The sequence below is a fragment of the Thunnus albacares genome, chromosome 7 (assembly GCF_914725855.1).
Source record: "Thunnus albacares chromosome 7, fThuAlb1.1, whole genome shotgun sequence".
NCBI lineage: Eukaryota > Metazoa > Chordata > Actinopteri > Scombriformes > Scombridae > Thunnus > Thunnus albacares.
In genome coordinates, this window is record NC_058112.1 from 19705735 (window position 1) to 19732502 (window position 26768).

Below are 26768 nucleotides of genomic sequence, written 5' to 3' on the forward strand. Positions count from 1 at the left end.
TAAAGGAAGAAATTCTTAACAACATGTTGCCAGAAAAAACAGAAGAAATAAAATGTCTCAACTCTATATGCTATTAGAGGTTGCAGAATAAATTCACCCTTTATCACGATTTTGTTACATGGATCAGTTAGTTAATAAATCATTCCCTTTATTGAAAGACAGCACAACTCACATTTTGATCCCTTCAAAATCAGAAATACAATCTTACGAGAGGCACCTGAAGGCAGCATTAGTAGTGGACGACCATTGATTTGGCGACATCTTGTGGTTAACGACGATTTACCCTTCGGGGTGAAACTTTGAAGGGAATGTGAGTTTCAGACGGTAAGAAAACTCACCAGCGTGTTATAATGCAAGTTAGTCTAAAAGCTAAAAGAAAATGTGTCCTTTGTCGTTACAAAAAACTATTGTTAACGCTAACTATGGCAGGGGTGGACATTAACGTTAGAAAATAAACGTTGCGTATTGAAACAGTTATTTTTTTCTACTCGGTTATCAATGCCCGTTCTCGTTTCCAAAGGAAGGTTTGAAGTGGCAGGTGTCAACTTTACGGCACTAGGAAGCCTAATTTGTAACAAATGTAGTTCATGGTGTTAGCCTCCCTCATAAAACACAAGGGTCACACTATTGGAAGCCAAATAGGCCCTAAAAACGAGGTCTGCTTGCTAACGTTAGTTCAGCAGACTATATGCTGGGTATAAATTTAACTGAGCTAATATGCAAGGTGTAAATTTGCCTCTCATGCTGGCGTGGCTCCAAACGGTGGTTTTATTTTATGATTAGAAAGACTAAAAGTGAATGACACTTAAACACCAAGGTTTTGCATTGCAAATATGTTTTGAAAATAGCTATAGCCTAATTGTGGAAAAAGGGTACAGAACACATAGGATTTCAATGCATGATCAGTTAGTCAGTGATGGAGCAGCCCTCTTTGTTTATCCAAGTATCTGACCTGCCCCATAAGCAATATTCAGCAGTCTGGCACATTACCTACAAAGCATATAAGTCCCCCACCCCCCCCTAAATCGCCCAAACCCCCATTACACTGAAGGGGAGCAAGTAACGTAGATAAAGAATTCAGTGAAAACTTAAATAAATCACAGATGGAACTCATTGATGTGAACAAGATCTGAAACGGCTCTTAATCAGTCTTCAAAAAATGTTAGAAGAGCCCATTAGGTTCTTTATAGGATTCCTTGACTAAGTCCATCCAGATGTGTGCATTGATAATCACAGCACGCAGGCAAGACTGGAGGCTAACAATGGAGCCCAGCCAAAAGGAGAGACATACCTGTCTCTGTTCACACACTTGAAAACAGGACTGCTGCTGTAAGATCTAGGTTCCTCACATTTCCTAAAACAGATGCCTTCTATTGCTGTGCTAGACAATAATGTCAACAGCACAGATCATTAATATGTGGTGAAACATAATGTCTTATCACAAGCATTGACAATGTGATGATGTATCTTATCTTACAAACTGCAAGTTTTTAAAAATCTGCATATATGTAGACTAGTTCATACCTGCCTCACAGTATACTCATATGCTATTTAATATTTTAGCAGGATGGGATGTAGCTCACTTAACCTAATGGCGTTTGTGTGAATGTCCTTAATGACTATCCTGTCTGTAAATCTACATGCTACTGTGTATGCACACATATGTCACTATGCATTATATTATTTAGTATTATTTAGACAGTGTTCATGTTTCTGTGAATTGTGGCTGGTATCTTGATTGTTGTGCTTATAATTTCCTCCTGTGAAAATATCATATGTTGTGTGTGTGCTTAAGGTGAGATGCAGCAGCTTTCCAGTGCAACGCAGACCTGCCATCCCAGACCGAGATAACACACAGCAGCACAGGTTATGAAAGCTGACAAGTCGGTGCCCAGTGTCTCTGATACAGGTTTGTATTGTTTTTCTGATCTATGCTGCAACCAGTCGTGTGCCAAAATATACATTTTATATATAATTTATACAATTATTCTTGCCAAAATTATTGCAGTATGCTCTGCATAATTATGTTTTAAAAGTAATGAAAACATCTTGTAAATCAGTGTCTTACAAGACTCATTTGTATCATAAATCATGTATTCTCAAAGATTTTTGAAACAGCATTGTAAAACATGCTGAAATGCATTTGGGCCCCTCCTTTTTCAGCAACATATTGTGCACCTATTTAGAGTTAAATCAAGATATTTTTCTATGCTTTAAAATGCTTTAAAATAAATATTTTGCATCACATTATCCACTAGGTTTTTCCAAAATCCAAAACGGCTCATGTTTTTTGCAATGAAAAAAGTTAAGCAGTGATGTTTCTCATGTCTCTTTGTTTACTATTTCGCTGCTACTGAGGGAAACATGCAAGGGAAACGGTCAAGATTGGAATCTGTTACATTTTTGTTGGTCAACTAATGGATTAATTGAGTGTTCATTACAGCACTGTACATTTGCTGTGCTGTGGTATGTGACCATGTACAAGAACATTATTGTTTTGAGAGCTAAGCACAGAGTGAGCCTTGGGAGGCTGAAACTGGAGCTGTGTGTCAGTGTAGTAGAGACCTTAAGGATTTGGGGGTCAGACGAAAAGGTGCTCTGAGGCCTGCGCCCCACTATCGCAGCTGCCAGCCCCCCAGCACAGACATTAGAGGCCCCACTGTGGCACGAGGGTTTTACTTGGAGCTGGTCTCAGCAGCTTGGAGGTTGCTAATACTGCACAGTTATCACTTTGCTCCTTTAGAGCCACAGTTGCTTTCTCCTTGTCATCACGCAGACTCTGTTGCTGCTACATTGCAATTTTTTCCCAATCAAAGCTCTCCTTGGCAGGGATTGAGCCTAGAGCTGAGGTCTGGTGGCAGCTGAGACCGGGGCTCAGTCACCCTGCGTGCCGCTGCGAATGGCGGTCTGCTATGCTTGTGCAGCATTTGAAGGTGCTCCCACCGTCTGTGGAATGCAGTGCTGGGCGTGTTGGAAGAGGGGCCTCCCAAAAGGGAGAGGAGGAAAGGGGGCGGGGAGCAAAGAGAGGGAGGAGGGGGGTGACCTTTGAACAGTGCCGTCAGGAAGTTATGACTCAATTTTCAATCGGGGCAGTAAAAACGAGAGCAAGAGCATGGAAATAGTGCAGGGATGAAAGATGGAGAGGGAAAGAGGGAAAGATAACTTGTAAGGTGAGGCCTAGAGAGATAAGATTGTAAGAGAGCATTTAAGGGTTTGTGAAGTCGATGGGGTTGGTGAGTCACTGGGAAATCATAAGTTCTCATGCAATCAAAGTTGAGGAAAACCAGATCATGGCCAGCATTGCATGTCATTTGTTTCAGTTTCAGGAATAAGGCAACCAGTCTGACAGAGTTTTGCTGTAAGAGGTTGCTTTTGTTTCACAAAGTTCAACATCTTCTAACTATTGTTTTACATGGCTGAGATGTACTATAGGTCAGGCCATCTATAGAAGGTGAAGGGAAAGGTGGGGGTGGCAGCTCCAGGATGTTCCCTCTTGAGCATTACAGTGATGTGGACAGGAGCCTCAGGCGCCTATGAAAGGAAAGGACTCATGTGGAGATGCCGGAGCCTTTGTTTCCAAGGAACTACCTCAACCTTTACATTTCCTGTTCTGAACTCCCACACACACATATTCATGCAAATTGGCACATACACATACTACGACAAATATATTAGAGTGCAGTCATTGTAATCAGCGAGATCTTCTGCACGTACGCAGAGCCAGAAAGATATGGATGCATACTTCGGCGGTGAATAAGTGGATGTGAAAGGGTGCTGATAAAGGTCCATGTGTCTATAAATGCACATTATGTGGTAAAAAAAAATATGCCTATAGACACTCAAACCCTTTCATGCAGTATACAGTGTTAGAAGAAAAAAGAGAGTTAATATTTCATGTTATGTAATCATTCTATTGAGTAGAAATCAGCAACATGCAAGTGAAGATGTAGGATAATGGCCATTACCTTAGTTCTTTAGAGACTGCACATTGAAACCTTTCACACTAAATCAGTCAGCTGCTTAATCCCAGTGGGCACGCTGTCACTGGATCAGAGAGAATGATTGATAATAGTATTAATCATCAGATTAACCACAGCACTGTGGTATGATCCAGAGTGTGGTTTTAGTCTTTCAACACTTGGATGTGTGTGTGTGTAAGTGTATAGCTAGGTGCCCACTGCAGCTATGATGCTGTCCTCATTCGTCAAGTGAGCGTAGTACAAGCCAAGCATTACTCGCATGTCCAACTGGAAAACCTGATCATTGTTGCCGTCAACATTTTATTATCTGAAACACTTATGTTCCAAGAGACACTCTTGGTTCAGTGCACTATTCATGACAAGCTCAGGAAAACATATTTATCCCACATTCAAATTTGATTTCAGTCTGCTTATGTGGCTTTTGTTTGGCTTTCCTAGTAGAACTGATCCGTCCAGAGGTATAAGTGTGTTTAGTCAAATTGGAAAGGATGTGCAGAATGTTGTGATCCCATGGAAATGAAAAAGCAGAGTGACAAAATTGGTGGAGGTCTGTTTTTTAGAAGTACGACGGACGCCTGGAAAACTGAAAAGGGGCGAAAAGCGCTGGCTGATCCTGGATATAAGGCAATCCAATGTAACCACAGTAAAAGGCTGTTGATTTAGGTTGGGCTAAATGGAGTGAGCTTCTTTATGTTGCAGCCCGGGGAATGCCTCAGATCACGGCATGAGGTTTGGGCCCTAATATGATGTGGTTTGGTCAGGGATGGCGGGAGGGAGTTTGGGGCCAGGGCTGAGATGAATTCCTCTGTCACAGCTGAAATTTGTAAACTAATTGACCACCCATACACAGCATTCCTGTTCGACTGGCCTTTCTCTTGAGCGCAACAAACAGACCCAGAACTCAAGAACACCTCCACCAGACCAGGCCCCACTGACTGTAGAGTGATTAATTACACTTTCCCTTTTCCTCTCTCTCTTTCTTTCTTGCTCACTCTCTTGCTCTCCTGTGCATGGTGTTTTGGTCTGTGTAGTTCACCTCCCTTGGTACCCTAAGTTAAACATCCTTGTAATGTCACACCAGCCCGAAGGAAATCCACTGTGTTTTCCTTTTCTGATGTTGTCTTTACATAATGATTCATTATTAGTAAGTCTGCAGGCTCATTTTTCTCTTTTTGTGAGCCTTTAAAATCTCAAATATCCAATTGCCTGGCTGCAAAATGTGATGAAAGATTTTTGGGACTAAGGTAAAAATAAACAAATCCTTTTGACCCAATTCATCACTACCTAAAAGAGTGAAAAATGACAGGGTTGTAAAATAATGCTCACTTCATCACTGGGCAAAGGGAAGTGTGAGGCACTGATGCCAAGGACAAAGGTTAAATGACAACACAAGGTCAGATTACACCCATAAGACTGACTGTGTGATCATGACATAGCATTGGCAAAGTAACATGGTGTAAGCAGTATTTGTTTGTGTGGGACTATACTTCATATTGTAAACACAATGCAAGTCAAATGTTTGGCTGGTTAGAATGTGTTCCTTTGGGCTTAAGTTTCTGGCTGGCATCCCAGTCATAGTTGGTGAGGGACTGAGGGGCTGTTATCATTTCATCTAAAGCAAATATTGGCTACTGTGGTTTGGGCATTCCTCACATTCCTCTTGGAAAAACCATATAGGACAGGTACTGCACTCGTGCATTTCCTCCTGATTATCTCACTTTAATCAAACCCCCTGCTCCTGTTTCTACCACCTCAACCAAAGACATACAGTGGCTTATCACAGTGCCTATGGCTATTGTGATGTTTCAAGGCATAGTTCAATATTTTGGGAAATACACTTGCTTTCTTTAAGAGAATTAGATGAGAAGATCAATACCACTCTGTTAAATAAAAAACTACAGTCAGGAGACAGTTAGTTTAGCTTAGCATAAAGACTGGAAATGGGGGCAAACAGCTAGCCTGTCTCTCTTGCCTACCAGCACCTCTAAATCTCACTAATTACCATATTATATCTTGTTTGTTTAATTTGTACAAAAAACAAAGGAAAAAACTAAATTTCACAAGGGATATGTGCGGGACTATTTCTTGACTGGGCTCAATGACTTCCTAGCTGTTGCTTAATTTTTAAAGGACACATGTGAGAGGTGTTGATTTTCATTTCAATCTAACTCTTCTAACTAAGAAAGCCAATTCCCAAACTATTCCTTTAAAAATTGTTTAAAAGATTGTGAAACTTTTACTTAAATAGAGTTAATCGTGGGCCATATACTCATTTCATCCAAATGATGGTCTTATGTTTCCTCTGTGAAGTCCGTGTGTATGTAATGAGGTGATGTCAGCAGTCAGCTGTGAGGATGGCAACCTATGCTAATGGAAGTACAAGGCTGAGCAGTCCCATTGGTTGGAGGAATGTGTGAACACAGTGACAAAACCATTTATTTACAGGCACTTCCACAGTGAGGTCTAGCACCCGCAGCCCAAGTGCAACCCCAGGGAAGACACAGCTGCGTGTGAACGTTGTAGTGCCTGCCCCGCTCACTTTGATCGTCCGACATGAGAGCAGCCCTGATCTCCAGGAGCACCACCCATCTTGTCTGATATTCTGAGTGCACAAACTGAGACATTCCAGACGTGCGAACTGCCCGTGACAAATGATTACCCTTTGGGTTTTCAACTTTCAAATGCCGTGGGCTTCTTGGCACGATGAGGTGGGTCTAGGGCCGAGAGTTTTTCCCTCTCTCCAGCTTCAGTAACTAGAGCGGCACCACAGAATGTGGACAAGTCCTGGTGTTAGAGAAAGCCTCCAGGGTGGGGCTATGATTTCATATTGACCTTTTTCAAGACCGGACAGCCTGCACTCAGAACACTGACAGGCCTGTGGGGCCTCTGTGTCATTTAGTGGACTGTTGACTAGATTAAATCAACTTGAATAATGCAGATTCAAGGCACAGCGCAAAACAAAGATGGTTTTCCTTTTAGTTTCAAGCCATAACCCTTTGAGAAGCGAAAAGTGAAAATAACATGTATTACTGCCAGATTAGTCACTGCATATTAGTGGGTGATGTTGGTTTTGATTGGTTTCCAACTCTGCTCCAATTTCTTATGTGTGTCTTTTTAAATTCACAACTGGAGTCTTGAGGTGTGCTCCATATTTTAAAAGGCGTTATAGAAGCCCATTGATTTCTCCATTTCATTAAACAGGTCTCGCACTGTGCCACAACTGATGTCATTCTACTGTTTCCTGTCATTTTCCAGCTCAGGCTCTGTTCCGCATGCCCTTCTCCAAAGTCCTTCCAGTCAAACCCTGACATGATTGATTCTTTTACACTTCATTTGTAGCATTCGTCAAAATTCCATTGAATCATGAAACTTTGGCTGACTACTGTCCAAAGTAATCTAACCGCAGCAAAAGAAATGCTAGGTCCTCCTGGGACTTAGATTTCCCCAATGAACTGATGACATTTGGCAATACAAGAGAGAAAAAAAATGCTGCATTGAAAATGTACTGCCCCCTTGCAATCCCAAATTCAGAGTTTTTCTTGTAAAACTTGCCTCAGGCAGTTGTATCACTCATAAATTTTATAAGATTCTTCTTGTGCCAATGGGACTCACATTGGCACCAGGACTGTTTGGAAGAAGAATATAGGCCTGGGAACACTTGTGCCAGGAAGCTGGTGCATTTGTCTCTCCACAGTTTTGGATTAGATTGCTGGATTGAAGTTGAAGTCAGTGTTTGCATGAAGTTGCCCCCTCCCTGCGTCTACTTTTGATACACTCTGATGCAAATGAAGATTACTGACAGAAAAAGACGGCAGCAGATTTAACAAGAATGCTTACAAGATCTTAACTACTCCTCTCCTTGTATGTGTGGAAACTTGCACATGTCCACCTGTTTGAAGTGCTGTTAGTAGACAGATTGTAATCGCAAATGTCATGTATGACCAGCTGTAGCATGTCTGAGACACTTCCTGATTAAAAAAACATCACACACCCCTTTGGAGGCGAAAATTGGATTCTGATTCAGCTGATCTCTGATTAAGACATCAATGTCATTTTTCAGTTGGAGCAACCACTGTAATGAAAGTAATGATGGTTTCATATAAAACCAACAAAGTAGACAGCATGTACATCCAAAGCTGGTTCAAAAAACAAACAGAAGGCATAAGTGATAAATGTGTTTGTGTCTGCATATATTGTTTGTTCTTCTTTGTGGTGTTTACTTGACAATGCATGAGGAAGATCTCTGTTACACTGAAATGTTGCTCTGTTAAATTTGTCTAGTGTCATTTCAGAAAAGAGCAAAAACAATGTCCATCACAGTTTCCCAGAACCCAAAGTGACATTTTCAAATGCCTCCTTTTGTCTGACAAAAGATTTATCGTAAAAGAATAGAAAAATAAAACAGTTATTTAAATTTGAGAAGCTAAAACCAGTGACATTTTGGCATTTTTGCTTAAAAATTACTTGAAGATAAATTGAATATCAAGTCGCTCATTATTCTTCTGTTCATCAACTAATCATTAAATTGACTAATTGTTTCAGCTCTATAAAACACAGCTTTCAGTCTGGCACTGACACAATACTATTTGATGCACATTGTTGATTACACAAATAAAAGATGATGCATTATGGTTGGTTTAATGTATTACATGTTGTATTTAAAGAAGACAGTGAGAGGAAGCGGTGTATTCACCTTTTTTCCCATAGCTGGACTGTGTGAAGTGGTCTTCCACGACTGTGGGTTACATTGTGGGACCAGGGAGGAAGTGTTGTGGAGGGGCTGTGGGGGCGTTGCTAGGCAACAGGGTGGGCAACTTGGCGTAATGAGCGCGGGGCTCAGGAGCTGTCTGCTCAGTGTTCCAGGTCCTGACAAGAACAGACAGGCTGGCCTGGGACGGCCTGCATGGAGCTGCCACCACGGCCACCTGCTCACAGCAATCATCACCAGCGCTGCAGCCAGCCACCGATACAGCATACAGACCCAATTAAGAGCTCTGCATGTCCCCCTCCAGCCAGCCATCACTAACACTCCTGCAAGTCTGACAAGGCTGCCTTTTTTCCCCTTAGCAAATCTCTAATTAACAGCGTTGGTAGTGGTGAGGCTGGGTTGTACAGAGCTGCTGAAAGGGGCTGGGACTCTGCTCGGGTAATCAGCTTAAATACAGGTTTATTTCCTGCCCCCTGTGCCTTGCTACTTCCAGCAGAGATTGCATTCTTTTATCTGTTTATCTCCAATTTCCTCTGACTTGTAACGTGTCTCGCAGACACACTGTCACCTCCACTTACGGCCAGACTGGCTGATCCTGCAATCAGATGGTTTCAGAGCAATGATCAGAGTTGGTTTTGGCAGGGCATAGCTCTCAACAACATCTCTGTCTGTTCCATTACTGCCTTACCACCTCCTCTCCTTCCACTCCCACCTCACTGAAGGCCTCTGATCTTAGCTGCAGAAATATGTAATGTATAAGAGAAACTGAATATCTAAAGAATCAAAGATTCTCATATGAACATACAGTATTCATTTGAAAGGATTTAATCATTTGTAGTTTTGTAAACAATGTGTCTTATTAAAAATAGAGATCAATCATAAAGTTGTGTTTCTGTAACACCAGATTTTAATTTGTTGATATGAAAAAAAGAAGGGAGAAAATTACATTGTGAAATGACCTCATTACCAGAGCAGGATTAAGAGAGCTGTGTGTTTCAGCCGAGAGCAGAGAAGGCGGAGGAATTTCCTTTCAGTGGGGTGGTGTTATTGTTGGAGCCCTGTGTAGAGCCGCAAGATGAAATATCCTCTTCCCCAGATTTGGTTTGACTCCTGATACAGGACAGCCACATTTGATTGTAGGGAATTATGCCTAATCATCTGTCTTGAGCATTTCAGGCAAAAATGATACTGAAAGATTTAAATTGAAATGACAAATGTAAGTGAAGAGGTATCTGAATTATTACTGAACATATGTGTCATTGTCTTTATTTTTCATCCAAACATCGTATGATGTCTGTTAAGTGTCTGGTCTGGTTTACCGAAAGAGAAAAGTTGGCTGTTATAAGTGTTTCCATTTTTCCATGCTCTTGAACCTATGTTGCAATTCATGAGATTTGTTCATAATGATAGAGTAGTGCACTCTATATCACTCCTGGGGGGTATTTATAAGAATGTTGTAAGCAACATTTCACATTTTACTTTCTTAGTGTTTTTCTGTTTCCACATGATTGATTGTGTCCACTATGGAGGATGATCTGACGAACAGATGTGGCTAAAATGAACATTGTTTTGTTTGTTTGTTTGGTTTGTGATGACCAACTTATAAACACTGTATGTGTTCATTTAGTTAGAGCTTATAGGGAACCTTCTCAATAATTATTTTATGATATGATAGGCTTATTTTATTGGTTTGCTGAAATATATTTTCACACAGTTTAAAAAGCATATTTTTTTTTCTCTTTCTCATGTGTTGACTTACTCCAAAACTAGTTTCTGTGGATGTAAATGTGAGTATGAATTTGTTTTTCTGACGAGATGTGTTTACCTGTGATTGACTAGTGACTTGTCTCGCCCAATGCATGCTGGGATAGGCTTCAGCCCCCTGATCCTGAACAGTTGAAGCTATGTAGGAAATGGATGGATGGTTCAGAGGCAAAGCAGCAGAGGGTGCTGTTTATCAAATGGGGTGAATCCCTTGCAGCATGTTTGTAAAGGATAACTGCAGTATATACAAATAGCGAGCATGTCTTGATGTTTTCTGTGGATAAGATTTCACCCCCTCCAAGAATTTTTCACCTCCAAAATAAATTATGGGTACTTTTGTATGGTACCGTATTTTACAACTAGCACAACCTGTGCTTTTATTGCTGTTCAATACATACTGTATGTAATTCAGCAATCAGGATACATTTGTCATCATCATGGAGTGTCACACATTTGATTTAAGGTGTCCACTGTGATGGGTGTTGAGAGCTGTGTACAGCCATGACAGCTTAGGTGTCAGCAGGCAAGCTTCAGGGGGCGAAATCAGAGGAAGCCACTTGAGCGGTACCTGGAAACACCACTCAGATGAGACACAATGCAAACATACAATTTCCTGTTCCACTGGAGCACACAACCAGGCAGCCTGTGCGCACTTCAGTGTTTGTCGTTTTTCTTTTGCTGTTGCTGAGGGCAACTAAATGTTCATTTCTGTGTTATGTTAATTTCTTACATTTGTTTCAGCTGTGATGTTGGTCTGTTGTTGACAGATGTGACTTGAATCTAGTGAATAAGATCATCTGAATGGCTGATTAGTGTTTCTGATTCCAATAATAGTTGTGGAGTTGGGTAGGCTGACTTGGCTTATTTAGCTCTTCTTTCATTGCCTACCAGGCATGGAAACTTGTGTGCTGCCCAACACCCAATCTGTTCCTGTACAGGCAGTGGTTTCAATGCAGGAGGTTCAACAAATACCTAAATGGGGAGATTTGGGTGTGGGGCTGAAAGAGAGGGGCGCAGTCTAGCACCAAGCCTCACTCTTTACCTGCATGAGGTCATAGGCTGAAAAAGGGGAGGGTGTCAGTCACCACCTCCAACCCCCTGCGCTCTATGACTGATCGTCCTGCACGTGCAGATTTTTTCAGTCGTGAACAATAAATTTGTAGTACCACATTCTCCAATCGGGCTGTGAGGAAAGGAAGGGAGAGAGAGGAGGAATGATAGGGGGACTGTCGTTTCTCAGGCTGCCCCTGGCAAGGTCTACTCTGGTGAGCATGGTCTCCAGGGCCCTTGTCTCACTTAGCCCCTCAATATCCCTCTTTCTCTCTGTGGGGCCACGGCTGCTCTGGATGAAATTTCAGCAGGGGTATGAGGGAATGATTCATGGAGTTTAGCACCTTCTTTAACATAGGCAAAATAAATGACTTCTCCTAATGCTCTAATTGGTGGCAGTTTGATGATCAGGTATCACTGGCCTTCAGGGCTGAAGCACCTCGTTGTTTTGCTACAACTCAGTGAAAGAGCCAGTCTGTGTCTAAACGTTTTTTCAAGAAAGGGGGAAAAATGCTTGGTAGCATGTGGTCTGTCGGGTCCTCTGAACTGTCTTTTTTCCATGAAGTCAAAGTAAAGCATTTGACATTTTAAGTTAAGCCTGGCTACTGATCTCTCCTCCTCAAAATCCCTGCCCCCTGGCTGGGATCTGCGTGTGAATTGTGAATCAAATGAGTGGCTTAAACATGGTTTAGCCTCTCTCTCGCTCTCACCCTCACTCACTCTTCCTCTCTCTCTTTGTGTGGTTTGGTAGGTGCCTGTCTAGGCTGGAGTTTCTTTGTAGCCTGTCACCATGTGTTAAAGATTTTGAGAACCAAAAGTATCAGGGGTGAATAGAAGCACATATAATCTACAAAAGTGCCTCCTCAGTTTTTTGAAACTCTGTTCTTTCCCCAGACAAGAGTCAACGTCAGAGTCAGACCCCTGCTGTTCTGCTGCACCAACAGCAAGGCCCATACCGACAGACTAGATGTGTGTGTGTTTAGTCTCACTGATCAAATTGTCTCGCCTATGAGACTACATCAAAAACATCCATCACTCTGCAAATAGCTGAACTGACTGAATGAGATGTCAGCCAGATTTTGAGATCACTGAATGGCACAGTTTCGTTCACAAAATAATCCTTTGATTTGTCCAACATGTTTTTTCCCTCCAGAGGAAGACATAATTCCCATGCCAAACCTTTTAACCCGTGCCAGAATGGGCTTGTTACACTGCCTTGTGTATAAATCGGGGTAAGTAAACTGAATTAATGATCAGTGAATCAGGCAACTCACAGACAGACTGGGTCTGTGCCCAACACAGGCTGATGAAGAGATGTGGCTAAAAACAACTGTTTACTTATTATCTGTGGAGAAGAACTGGACATACTGTATGTACTGTACAACTATAAGGGAAGTTATCTGCTTCACGGTCAGTTAAGGATGGCATGTTGCAACTGTTAATACATAAAATGCAGAGTGAGCAGCAGTTTGTCTTCCCACAAACCTCTTATTTTTTGTATTGTTAAAGGTGGTCACATGAAAGTTTTGAAAGTTGAAATCTGTCAGAAACAGTGTTCTTACTTTGAGAATAAACATGAACCACATTGTTTTGTTGCTTAACCCAAAGAATGTTCTTAGTGTGCTGTTTGCAAGTAGGTTTTGGGCCATTAACAATGTGAGGTAAAACCTTTACATGTAAAGTGAAGGACAGTGGACAGTGGTACAGTGGTGTCAGTTTGTTATTGTACTGCATGCCTCATGGCTGCAGCATGTCACTTTCCATCACTTTCCCAGGTTAGCCCTGTGTAAGGCTTTAGGCTGGCCTGCTGTTTACAATACCTCCCATTCAGCCTGCTGCTCCTCAATGAAATTTCTATTTATAGAGGCCACTGGCGTGCAGAGAGTCATCTGCTTGTTCTGAATGAGGTCTGGTGGTTTTGACAAGGTTAGCTGGATTAAAGCATTGGAGGGGGGGCTGAAGGACAGGTCACAGGGGCTGGTTGGGGTGAGAAGGCCACCACGAGAAGACTGGCTGCCTTTATTGTATGTGATGGTCAATGTCAGCACACTATTTAGTTAAATGCCGGACATGTGATGAAGCTGAGTTAGCCAAACATTTACTCAAAACCCAAACTCCAGTTTTATCCCTTTAATGTGGCCTTCGTGTCTGCCCTTCACCTACACTGACGCCAAGTATGCATAGATTTCTGTTCTTGTGACGGCAAGTCAACATGAAGTAAGAGCTGTTACAACCAGTCAGCAGTGTCATGTATATTGATGTAATCATTTTGACAACACTGCCCTGTAGATGGCCTTATGGCCCCACCCATTCACCTGGCCAATGACTTACAGAGAAAAGCATATTCTCCAATCAGAGGCTACCTTTGTAAAAGTAAAGCATTTCACAGGCTGGAAAATATTTTGACTGAATACAGAATGTTTTCGACTGATGCAGCAATGAACTTTATGTCTGTTGTCCGTTATTGTGCGACAGGATTTTTGGCTAATACCGCTGTTGTGTTGAGGAAATGTTTTTTTGCAGAATTAAACGTGGCAAAATAGAATGGGGAAAAACGGTAATTTCCTTAATCCTTGCAGAGTTTTTTCCCTTCTGTCTTTGTTTTGATTCCTTGGTGCGTGATGGTGTTTTCCACACAGTGGTGCTGCAGCCAACTTGCCCTGCTCCATTGTGCTGCTGGCCTCTCTTTGAACCTGTAAGGCTATAAACATGGCTAAGTGCTCTACATCAGAAGCAGGCTTGCAGGAGGACAATACTGTGACATGAATTTGCTGTACACTGTCCCCAGCCAGACACTTGGCTAAAACTATGCAGCAAAAGGTAGAGGGAGATGAGAGCCTCAATGAGGCACTTGAATACAGCTCACTTACTACAACCTCTGACCCGTGAGACAAAATCTAAGCAAAGATATATCTGTTTGATTATAAGAAAGCCACAAAACACACATTCGCACACACACCATCGTCGTCGTCATCTGCTGCCCATGGTCTTCCAACCTCAGGCCATTCTCCCCTCCTACACGGGTTCAGCCAAACCTAAACAGTGAGCTGATCTTTCTCTCTCTTTTAATATCGAAATGGAGCCTCTTGCTGATCTCTGTAAGCTGCTGATTTGGTTTCAAAGATTTGGCCAGCTATCTCCCCAGTATCTCCCAGAAAAACATTGTCACTGTGTGGTCAGGATAAGCTGTGTAGGGATGAAGTGCAAATGAATGCCAGTGTGGTCGTGTTTGGACAATTTAGCAAGGCTGCAGAGGAAAAACCCTCAAAGTCATCTAAACATAGGGACTCCTAAACCTCCCAGTCTCTCACGGTCTTGACTGAGTGGCTAGATGATAGACAGTCTCTGAGATGACTTAAGAGGTATACTATTCCAGAGTAGTGGACAGCTTTGAGCAGTTTACGCCGTACAAATCAGTATCTTTTCCGCTCTTTGAAAGCTTTAAGTGTAACTTTGTCTTTTGATAAGCTGTGCCCTGTTTGTCTCTCATATGTGTATTTTTGTAGTGCCCCTGCTCTGAGCTCCTCCTTCCCGGCCACTGCTCCCCCTGAGCAGAAACCCTGCCACCCACACAGCCCTGATACTATCTCATGCATACATGGACCAAAAGAAGTCTCTCTCTTACACATATACATACAAACACATGTCCATACAATAGCTGGAAGATACTGTTAAGGTAACTTAATTATTTTGTTTACCATGGATTGGTTCTTGCCTAAAACACCTCGTCCTACACCATGTTGGTATCATTGACACAAATGCACATTCTGCCCGCAACAGCTATTCTATCTCTTAGTGAAGGTTGAGACCTTCCTAGTCAGAGCAGGGTTTACTCATATCAGAGACAGTTTCATTCAAGACTTCAATTAAGGCCTGCACAACCCTTGACTCATTTTCCACTCTCTAATTTTTCTAATGGCTGGGACAGGAGGCTGGGAGCAGCACAGCCAGCTTTGCACTGCTCATTAGCTCTAGCACTGCCGCCCGCGCTGCATTTAACTTAATAATGAGGCCAAATTAACAGCAGCCCTGGCCTTGCTCCAGGTGCATTGTGGGTGAGAGTGAGGGTTAGGAGGAGTGGAGGGGGAGTACCTGGCCAGAGGGGGGTTTAGACAAAGCAAGGCAATAATGACTGGAAACACAACATCCTAGGACTGCCTCTTTGGTCTCTGAGTGGCTGTCTACTCCCACCATTCACTCCACCCAGCATCCACCATGCCCATTGTGCCTATGATCTAAAATCGGCTGACTTTTTTCAAGATTTACTCCATCTTAATTGCATTTATTGAACCAAAGCATAAAAATATCAAATGCATCTAACCTCAGGACTGGGCCCGAGGACACATGAGCAAGGGTGGAGGGAACTGATGTGCCAGAGGAGGGTGCTGTGCAGGGTGGGGTAAGGTTGAGTATGAATGGGTGGAGAAGACATGTCCTCATCTCCTGGTTTGCAGAGGCTGCATGGCAGTGGTCATCCTCCAGCTCAATGCTGTGCCAAAGTGAGTGCTGCCAAGGGCTAAGTGTTAATGAAACCAGACAGCCTGGGAATGAGTACAAACAAATAAGAGCCTGGATGACAGATACTTACTTTAACCTATATACGCCCTCGCTTATGATTTATTTTTTGTTCTGAATCATATGTTTCTTGTGTTGGCTTTTGTCTGCTGCATTCAGAGGAAATGCCACGCTGGTCTAGGCAAACACATGTCGCAAGTCATTTTTAATCATACATATGTGTTCTTACTCAACCTACAGGCAGAGATTGTGTTCATGTTATGCTGCAATGAAAATAGCATCAGCAGGGCATTGAAGTCATGCAGCTGTGAATTTGTTTGCGTTTGTTTCTGGGTTTTGCAAAGATCAACTCTTATTTGTTTTTCGGAAAAACGGATGCTGAGCTCTGTAACTCAGATGTAATGTAAATAGTTGGGATGCACAAACATGAGCTAATAATAGAATAGCAATTTAATGCGCTCTTGCTAACATACATACATAGTTTTCTAGATTTTTCTTTTCAGGATGCTGTCAGGCTTAGGGATAGAAATCTAAATTAGACACAGACCCATTAAGACAGGTTTGGATGTGAGAGAAAACACTATTCTGAGAGCAGCATTACCTCCAGCTCTGTGCCAGGTGATGACAGAATCAACTCCCCAGAAGCTGCTGCATGTTGCTTAGAGCGTAGAGTCGAGTGTTTGTTCACCTGCTGGGCTTGGCAGCCAATAACCTTAAACATCAGTGAGGTGGTCATGTGACTTGTCTCCTGCCACCATACCCCTGATGTGAACCCTGACCTTGTGACAAGGCTAATGCTAATTCGCTCTTAGGAGCATTTAGGAAACCAAGTCCCTCTTTTCTCACTCGCACTCACTCAGTGTCGTGACAGGATGCTCTCTAATTAGAAAATCATGTAATAGGCATAGTTTTGACTGCTGGTATAGTAATGCCTTGGCATACGTTTGACTGTTAATGTGGTGTACAAGCCAGAGGTGACGGGGGTGATGCGTACACCAGGACTTGATTTAGTGTATGTGTTTGTTTTACTGTAATTTATTCTGACTCACTTTACTCAAAAGAGAGGAAATGACCGTGTATGAATTGAAGCTCACTTTTATGTGCCTGCACACACAAATGCAACACACACACACACACATACACACACACTGACTGCCTGCAGAATTTCTTGTTATTGTAAACAAGTGAAAGATTTTTTTTTTAAATGAAGAATGACAATGCTATTAGAATACTTATGTAACTGTGGTTTTGCCTCTTCTCTGTGCTGGATGTGTACATTTTCCATGACCTGGTTTTCAACTGGCAAGCAGCCTGGCACATTGTAGGTAATTGCACAATTTTCCCCTCCGGGTAGATGTTGTTTTTTAACCAAAGCCTTTGATATTTAAACTTATTTTTATTCAAGCTTTTAATGTCTCTCAACAAAATCGCTCAGGAATACATTGCCACTGACTCAAATGTATTTGCGTCCCTGGACCGTATAACACACGGGTGTTTCTCATTACGAAGAATACTAAACGCTTGCATAGAGTCATTTGATGACTTGTAGGAAAGCATAACCTAAGTAATATCCAGCACTAATAAGGATAAAATCAATGTGTTGTTCCTCTTTAGCCTTGGCGTCTGGTTGACTTTGAGTGAGTCAAACTGAGGATCATCTCTGCCAACAATTGGCTGCCCATGTTGTGAACATTATGATTTCACTAATAGTTTGTTTCAGTATAAATGGAATATGATTTTGGTATAGTCTTCCTATGTTTATGTACTTTGTGTATTTAAATGACTAGAAGGAGACTCAATGCCCTTGGCCTGTAATTTCTTCACATCCATCATTGTCCCAGTGCTGTGTGTGTGTATATGCTTATGTCTATGTGTGTGTTTCTATGTGTTTAGAACAGAGCCCCTGGTGTTTGGACAAAGCAAACACACTATCATTACTTGCATGATTATGGGGCACTGAGAGTTTAAGCAAATATTCTGGAGGCTTTGTCTGTTTTTAGAATTTTTTGATACACGGATGACCACTGAAATAGCTAAAGTGCTGACAAGGCCAAGCCAAGCCCTGCTTTGTTCCCAGTCCTGTCCTAGCCTTCAAATGGATGTTTAAGTAACCAAGAGGGCCTGCAATCTGACATCCCCTTAGACCACTAAAGAGCCTTCTCATGTTGAGGAGAAAGGGTGCACTTTGACCGACATTGATAATATTTCAACCCTTTAGACTGAAATGGGAATAATTGTACAGTAATCATCCTTCTGTATTTCAAAATGTGTCAGTTGGACCAGTATTTTTGTTGCTGTTCATAGATCAGTTGCTTTTGATTGATTTTGAGGGATGCAGGAGGAACTTGATGATTTAGTCTGACTCAAAAATGAATTCTGCTGAGTTTTGCAAAGAAACAGGGTAGCAATATCTATATTGTATCCAACTGGACAGTAATAATCTCATGCAATTTATCTGGCCAATTGACTTTTTCTGAATGTCATGTATGTACGGGAATAGTTTTCCCCAAGTTAGCAGTGCAGATCTGTCATGTTTTGATTTTGCTGATATTAATGTAAAATCACATTGTTGAATCAAGTAGCTGTATTCACCTTGGATCTAGAGAAACTTTACACTTAACGCTAACACAGTCAAACAATCTGGCAGTCGTTTGACAGCATGAAGTTGGTAACTCTTTGCCACGGGTACAAATAGCAAGTCAAGAGGAATTTACTTAGCATTAAAGGACTCCCATGTCTCACTCCAAGTTAAAATAATGTTGTTCTGGATATAATCATCCAATTAGGGTGAGGGAGGCAGGACTTGGCTGGGACAAGGATCACATTTCAAAGACTCGTGTCTGCCAGCCTCCACACTGATGGTAAGATAGCCAATAGTTAGTGCTCAAGATTGTGTGTAAGTGAGGAGAAAAAGCATTCCTGTGTGCCTATGTATGACCACGTGCAGCTCTGTGGAGTTTGCTCCACCAATAGTATGGAAGATAATGTGCGCATTGCACAGTTATCTGAAGTTCATCTTGAACATTCCTGCCTTATTTCTTTTGGTGTAATAGGACATAAATTATCTAGAGCACTTCCAGTGACTTTCATTATTGTTAGTATTGTTAGAGAGGGCTAGTGGAGGTTCTTGAATTAAAATTATGTCCTGTGTGTAAAAAGACTTACAAGACTCTCAATTACTCAATACACCTTGGGGCAACCCTGATTCTCAGATACTGTAAGCTACAAACTCAGCACTCTTTTTTATAAAGTTAGTTATCGATAACTGCTTCTGTAGTTCAAGAGCCAAGAGCATCAAGTCATTACCATCATCCTGTCCAAATGGGTAGACACTGAAGGTCACTTATGTACTTAGTATTCTTTGAGAGAGTATATTCAACCTCCCTCTTGTGTGTAAGAAAGTGTATAAGAGAGAGGAGGAGACATCTTGCCACTGACACGTTTACAGGCCGCCAGGCCTGCTGAGTGCTGGAGGCGTGGCCTGATGGCAGCACTGCTGTCTGAGTAATTACAGGCTCCCTTGTGGATATTACTAAGGTCCCAGCGATCCAGACTCCACGCAAGGCCACTCTTCCACTGTAGTTAAGGCAGCAGGGAAAAAAATCTTGACCAAAGAAAAGTCAGGGAATGAAAAAAACAAACCTTTTCCTTCTCTCTGGTCTAATTCAACAAGTACAGCTCTGTTTTCTGTGCATAGCGCTGTTTGGCTTCTGCCAGAAATATGTACCCCAGTATAGGCACATTTTTATTATCCAGCAGGGCTCCTGGTATTTTGAAAATGAGGTAAGCTCAATTACCAACAAAGGGCTCCTCTCAGGGGTCTGTCATCACACAGGGGTGAAAGGGAGGGAGAGAGAGGAAAGAGAGACCCCTCTGCCTGTGCTTTGATACTACAGGATTATGGGCACAGTGGCATGAATTGTAGCCATATTTCAGCTTGCAGTTTGTGGAGACCAAATCTTAAGATGACCAAAGGACGGGACAGTGGTGAAGTGGTTCTCTGCACGCAGGATTTTTGAGTCATAATCCTTATCTCAGCAGAGAGCCCAGACTAAGCCATAAACTTCCTAGAGGGAAATACTGTTACTACTACTATTTCACAGCAGACGTTTGTCTTCATAAATCCCCTGAAAATGTTGAGACCTCTTGAAAAAATGGAACTTAGAGAAAAAGTCAGGGGATCACCAAAGTCATTAGATTTATCCTCAGGGCACCACGGATATATGTATCTAATTACATGGCAGTCCATCGAATAGTTGTCAAGCTATTTCACTAAAAAACAAAAACATAAGAATGGTGCTAGAGGAAAAGGAAAAGATTGCCAAAGTCAGGAGAATTTATCCTCTGAAGATCATGAATGTCTGCAAATTTTCATGGCCACCTATCCAATAGTTTTTAATAGATGTTTCAGTCTGGACTAAAGTAATTGACCGACTGACCAAGAGACCAATAATTATATATTTCAGAGTCAATTATATATTTGTTTTATTCATATGTTCATTTCATTATACTTTATTTATTTATTTTACATTGCCCATTTGGGAGTTCTATCCACATCAGGTCTATTTCTTGTCATCTACTTATTGCTTTAACTGTTCAGTGGAGTTTGGTATCTTTGGAGGTTGAACTAAGAGTGTGAGATTAGAATTGAAGCTTACATAATTTCTTTTCAAATGCTTTTATGTTAGAAGAAGAGGAAGAGGAGCTTACCCCTCTGGTCTTACAGTTACACAGTTGTGGTACTACAACTGGAGGAGCACCAATGGAAAACAGAGTTGTATGAAGCAGTTTCAGATTTACAGCCTCGGGCATTGGTATAGTTTCATGTAACACTGTACTATGGAAGTAGTTACTATTTTCAGCTGAATGGAGAAAATAACTGTCACTTTCTCAGACAGTGAAAATTAAACATCCATGTAATTTGCTGTGGAGGAACATATCAAGGGTACCAGAACCTGAAACAAAAGGCCACGTTGGTTAAGTGAATTATGTTCATCGACTCTATGATTACCATTTTACATGACTATCAGTGGACGAACAAATCAGTCAAGCATAAATTATTTTACTCTAAAGTAGTTCCGTCATAGTTCTTACATCTGACAAAGAACTTGGATTAACATTAAAGCTTAAACATGGTAATTCTAAAAAGTCAAATCTTCTCCAAAGTGAAACTATATATTTATATATAATATGCTGTAAGAGTAGAGCCTAGAAGCTAGAAGCACTTTACACAAGGCAAGATGTGGTTATTTGCATTTGCAACACAGAGGCAATTCTGAAAAGAGAAAGAAAAACTGTTACAGTTTCAGTAACAGTCAATAAAACCAGAGAGACTGGTTTTATTTCAATAACATAAGCAAAATTGAATATACCTTGATCTAGGAATACACAGAAATGAGCACAGCAACAACTGACTGTTAACTAAACCCTATTTTAAAGAGGTAACATTGAGGACAAAAACAAGGCTTTACTTTGTTCATTCACATACCAGCTCTCGGTATAAGTGGTCAAATCTGAGGAAATGAGACAAAGTGCCTTGTTATGATGTCATTGATGTTGACTAAATGTGCCAGTAAAGTGCATGTGCCCACAGTATATGAATGATACTTCCTGGGGGCCAACGGCCTCCCACCTTGGTGACGCAGTAGGCACCGGAGCTGTTTGGGTTCCAGTCTGTCCTAGGAGCCGCCTGACGTCTCCTTGCTTCCTTATCTTAATGACCATTAACCGTTTCTGCTGTGTGTCAACTCTGTAGTTTGAAGGAAGGGACAGGAAGAGAGAAAAAAGAGTAAGGGAGTCAGAATAAGAGAGCAAAAGAGATAGTGAGGGAGAGAGAGAGAAAGAGGGCCTCTGATAGAAAATTCCTTACAGCTGATAAGAGGGAGAAGGAGATCCAGTTTACTGCACAGATAGGGTAGGAATGTGTGGCCAGATGATGATGACTGGGTCCATGACTACACTGCCCCTATCTGTGCCTGCCAAGACACATCACCACTGGCTGCCTGCATGCTAGCCAACCTCCTTTTTTCCCAGAAGGATACTGGATTTGGTGTGATCCTACAAGATTGTGCCTTTACCAGTTTTTCTGTGTTTTGCACCCGTAATTATGTTACCACCATAGTGCAGTACAATCTAGCCAAAATCACTATTTTCACTATTTTGTACCTCACAGCAGAGTCAATATGTACAGCTACATAATATTGTGGTATATAAAATATTCATATGTGCCAGCTGTCTAATTTTAGCATGATCAGTATGCACCACAAACTGCAGGGCTCAATGAACTTTTCCCTTGGAAACACACAATTTCATGTGAATTATTGGTCTGCTACAATAGCAACAAAATGGACATGAGAGGAAATGGAATCTAGCTCAGACAGTGTGGAACATGGCCAGGCAGTCGGAGAGGGCATTTTAGCTGTGCAACTGAGCTCCCAGCTTTTTAATTTATGATAAATCACAGCGAATAGATGTACCCTAAAAAGGCCTGTGTAGACGCTGTCTCTAGAGAAAGAGCGGGGTGAAGCAGATTGGGTTAGTGGGAGCCAGGGCTGTATGTGGATCAGACTCCCGCTCAGCTGTCTCCAGAGGAAATCAAACAAGCCTGTGCGGTTCATTATTTCGTCAGTCGACTCAGCAGCAGAGAGCACTGGCGACATGGCCATTTACTGGGAGTCTCCACTGACCTCGCTTAGCATTGCTACAATCAGAGCAGCCAGTCAGCTGGAAAAGCGAAGGATTCACTGCCTTGCAGTGTTGCTCCAGATTTATTTCAAAACAAACCTGTTATGTTGTGCTCTCTTTTCATGAACCGATGAAAAAATTGAAATGAGGAGTAATTCTGTCAAACTTTTGATTTTTAAGCTCACCATGCCCACACACAACGCTGATGTGAACATGAGCTTAATTTTTTTTAAGTCCTTTGACACTGATATTTTGGAGAGTGGAGAGTTGGGGAGGGGGAGGGTCTGTAGGGTCAAGGTCTCCGTTGTTTGTTCTCCTCTTTGAATACAAAGTCCTGTACAGTGACCCCTTTGCCAGACTACCAGTAGACTTACAGTCGACAGGAAGCAGGAGCATAAATGCACAGCAGACCAGTACTCAACCTCTGAATGGAAGTCACCTCACCTTTCAACTGAAGAGAAAAGTCAGGAAGAGGGAGACATGTAGTTAGGCACGTTCTCCTGTGCACATTATGTTTTTTTATAGAACTCAGCATTAGAGAGCGGTTAAGTTCCTACATACATATTGTGACTGTTTCCTCTTACAAAAATCAAGATAATCCATGAGTCAGAGTTGGATTAAGGTGTATGTACTAACACAAGCAGTGATGATGCAACAACAGAATTAAAGACGGGGAAGAAAGAGTGGCTGGGTTTGTGATATTTTTCCATTCCTGCACATCTCTATTTCTGAACAGAGAGTGCCCGACGGCTATCGGCCAGCTCAGACGCCAGTCTCCACACTATCATCAGGGTCTGATGAAGCAGATAGCAGTGGAAGCGCTCACTGCTTCACAGTGTGCAGTCAAGCATGGCGATATGGGTGGAGTTGAGGGTGCGGGGGGTATTCAAGGATGGCTAGACAGTTTGCAATCTGCTGTGGGAAACAGACAAGAAACATTCAATCAGCTGGTATGCAGAAGACAGAATGGCACCAGCAGTGCGCCAGCCAGGCACTAAGCTGGCCAGAGGTATAGGTCACAAATGTTATCGCCCAGCCTCTGGTGACATGCTAACTCTATCTCCATCATTAAGGTCAGGTCATTGTTTGCTTTGTCTGGGCTGAATCATAGCCAGCGCCCTATTTGTTGGTAGTGGTCAGGCAGGTTTGGGTGGAGTATGAAGCTCATTGCTTCTATCAGCTTTAGACTGAAAGAAAAGGTATCTATTTTTGAGTTAGGTATTTAGGAGGTGCGTTACTATACAGTCTATGTACAGATCATTTGATGCCGAGAACCAGTTTTAGTGTTTACTAGATAAGCCATTCATACTAACTGTCAGAAATTTCTCATTAGAAAAAACTAATAACAGGATAAATGTTTAATGTTTAAAAGGGCGAGGCAAGGTGAGGGGGAAGGTGCAGTGGCATGGACAGCTGGCATTTTGCAGAAGTACCCCAATGACAAAAAGTTTAGAAGTGTCTCATTCTCCTCCTACATTAGTCTCTAACCACAGGCAGCTAATTTAAGAGATGTCTTCATTTGCCTGTCCCAGCATACACACTCAAATGAGACAAGTAAAATGTGGAAAGGTATGATAAATTCCATCAACCAGTGTAATTTATGAATCTACATCTCTAGACTGTAACACTGTTTTGTAGCAGCAGCCGCCGAGCACAGGAAGAAACTGAATAGCTTCCCACTGAGACAGAGGGCTTTAAACCATGACTGATGAGATGTCTGAATATGTTCAGGCACAGTGTTAAAATGCTGTGAATCAGCTAATTGCACTGATAATTATAATGGAGGACTCTGTATAGAATCACAGAATGCCATAAAGTAACAGTGCTGTGTTGGTGCTTGGCAGAGCTGAGCCAGTCTGAGCTGGCATAGTCGTAAAAAAGAGCCAAAGGAATGCCAGCATGGGATCACAATGGAAGAAAGGAAAACTCACAAAAATGTGGTCATCACAGTGCTTTGTAAGGAAAAGTGTTTTGAATCATTTCTTGTTTTGTTTCGGGGTAGTACCTGTGGTGATTGTCTGTATAGACATTACATACAGCTACTACTTAGTGTTCGGCTACTTTGCATGCATGCTCTTAATGTATACTTTTAGTTAGCTTACAATGAAATAGGGATCTCAATTCTCAATGCAATACTCACAGCAGATGTTCATTTTCAAAAGATGCGGCTTTATACTTCTACATTTTACAATTTTACAGTTGTGGTAATCAAAAACATACCATAACCCCCCCGGTACACAAGTTCTTGAAAAATTCCACCGTCACTCCACGGTGCTCATAACATGACATCTAAGTCTAACTGCAGGAATCCCGGAGCCACTTGGGAAGTTCAATGTAAGGTGATCTGGAGTCATAACGGCTGTCATACTCTGCATGAGGAGCTTTAAGCTGAGACCAACCAGCCTGTGGCATCTTTCCAGTTTCGTAACATATCGGGGAGTTCTCAGTAGGAGATTCATTTCTCTCAAAATGTGGTCACTGTGGCACACAATAAAGATAAAGTGCTGACAATAATACATGGTGCTAAAAGAACAGTTTGCAGTTTAACTCTTTCCTTGCTAAATGTGCTGTCATTCCCTTGTGTTTTGCAATTTTAAACATAACTTTGACAATGACAGAGCAGAACAGAGCAGTGAAATATCATCACCCAAAGTTTCATAAAAACTGATTTAAAGCATGCCAGGTGAAGTTAAAAGTATCTGTACCTTTTTATAATACAACATACTCTCAACTACATGCATCTCAACTACATGTTATTAAACACATCCACCAAGGCCAGTGATCACAGTGACATCTTGTTCTTCAGTGCTTTGGTGTGCCATAAAAGGGTGTATGTTTGTGTTGGTATTGGCATGAGTCCTCGTCCGTATTTGTGAGTGTTTCTGCCTTTCAGAAAGCACACTTGATCATGATTGTGTAACTCTGCAGCACGGAGGCAAGGATATTAAAAACAGATGTGGCCTCTTAAGTCAAGAATATGGGGGGTGGTCTTGAGGGAGGGGTGTGGGTTCTGGGCAAAACATTCTCCCATTATTGATTGCTGATCCTCTGGTTCTGTATGTTTGGGCTATCAGCAGGGTTCTAAGAGTTAAGATGATAAATGAAAAGGGGGGGATGGTTGTAGAAGATATGCCATTGTGTTCGATTTATAACAAAATATGTCAAGTTAAGTTCATTCAGCTTGTTCTTAACTTCCTCCTTTTAATAGCATTTGATATTGAACTCCATTTAAACTGTTGGCCAGCCAACAGGCTCTCCTAACAATGACAGATTTTACATGCCACACCCCACCACTTTATGGCTTTTTTCTTTCAGTCGCTAGTGACTCCTGATAATCCCACTACCACCTCTGCCAGACACATACACACACACACACACACACACACACATACCCGCATTGTCTCAGTGTGACTGTGGAAACAACACTGTTTGAGACATGTTTTATCTGTGGCAGGTTGCAGTGAGGGAGGGAAAGAAGAAAAACTTCCTTGTGAAAGTCGGAATGCAAAGTATTCCCCACAATGCCACACTGCTGCAATTACTCCAGCGCCTGGTGCCGGGCCAAGACAATGAGACGACAGCTTGTGGTGTTGAAGAGGAGAGCAGTTCAACTCCTGTCTCTCTTCTGCGTACTGTGTGTCTGCAGTAGAACTATCTACACAGTAACTTTGTTTCTCAGACCTCTACATGGAGGCCCGCTGTGTCCAAAATGAATGTAATTCCATCTGGTATTCAGATCCGTTGGTTTCAAAACATCATAACCCAATAAAATTTTGTCTTGCATTGCAATATTTTTTTTCTTTGGTTTAGTTTTTGCAGAATGAGCAAAGTTTTTTTTTCCAAGAGGCAGAGAAAAATATTCAGTGGTGGAAAGTAAGTACATTTACTCATGTACTTAAGTAAAATTTTGAGGTACTTGTATCTTATTTGAGTATTTACATTTTATGCTACTCTATACTTCCACTCCACTACATTTCAGAGGGAAATATTGTACTTTCTTCTCCACCACATTTATTTGACAGCTTTAATTACTAGTTACTAGTTACAGATTAAGATTTGACATAATG

At 41.8% G+C, this 26768-nt stretch overlaps 1 long non-coding RNA gene across 1 annotated transcript; it reads left to right on the plus strand.

Annotated features, from left to right (window-relative positions):
- The first annotated feature begins 221 nt into the window (after positions 1–221).
- Positions 222–26490, plus strand: LOC122986202. Its single transcript, XR_006404258.1, has 3 exons — positions 222–324; positions 1796–1909; positions 26156–26490. It is a non-coding gene; the product is annotated as an uncharacterized LOC122986202 (long non-coding RNA).
- The last annotated feature ends 278 nt before the right edge of the window (positions 26491–26768 follow it).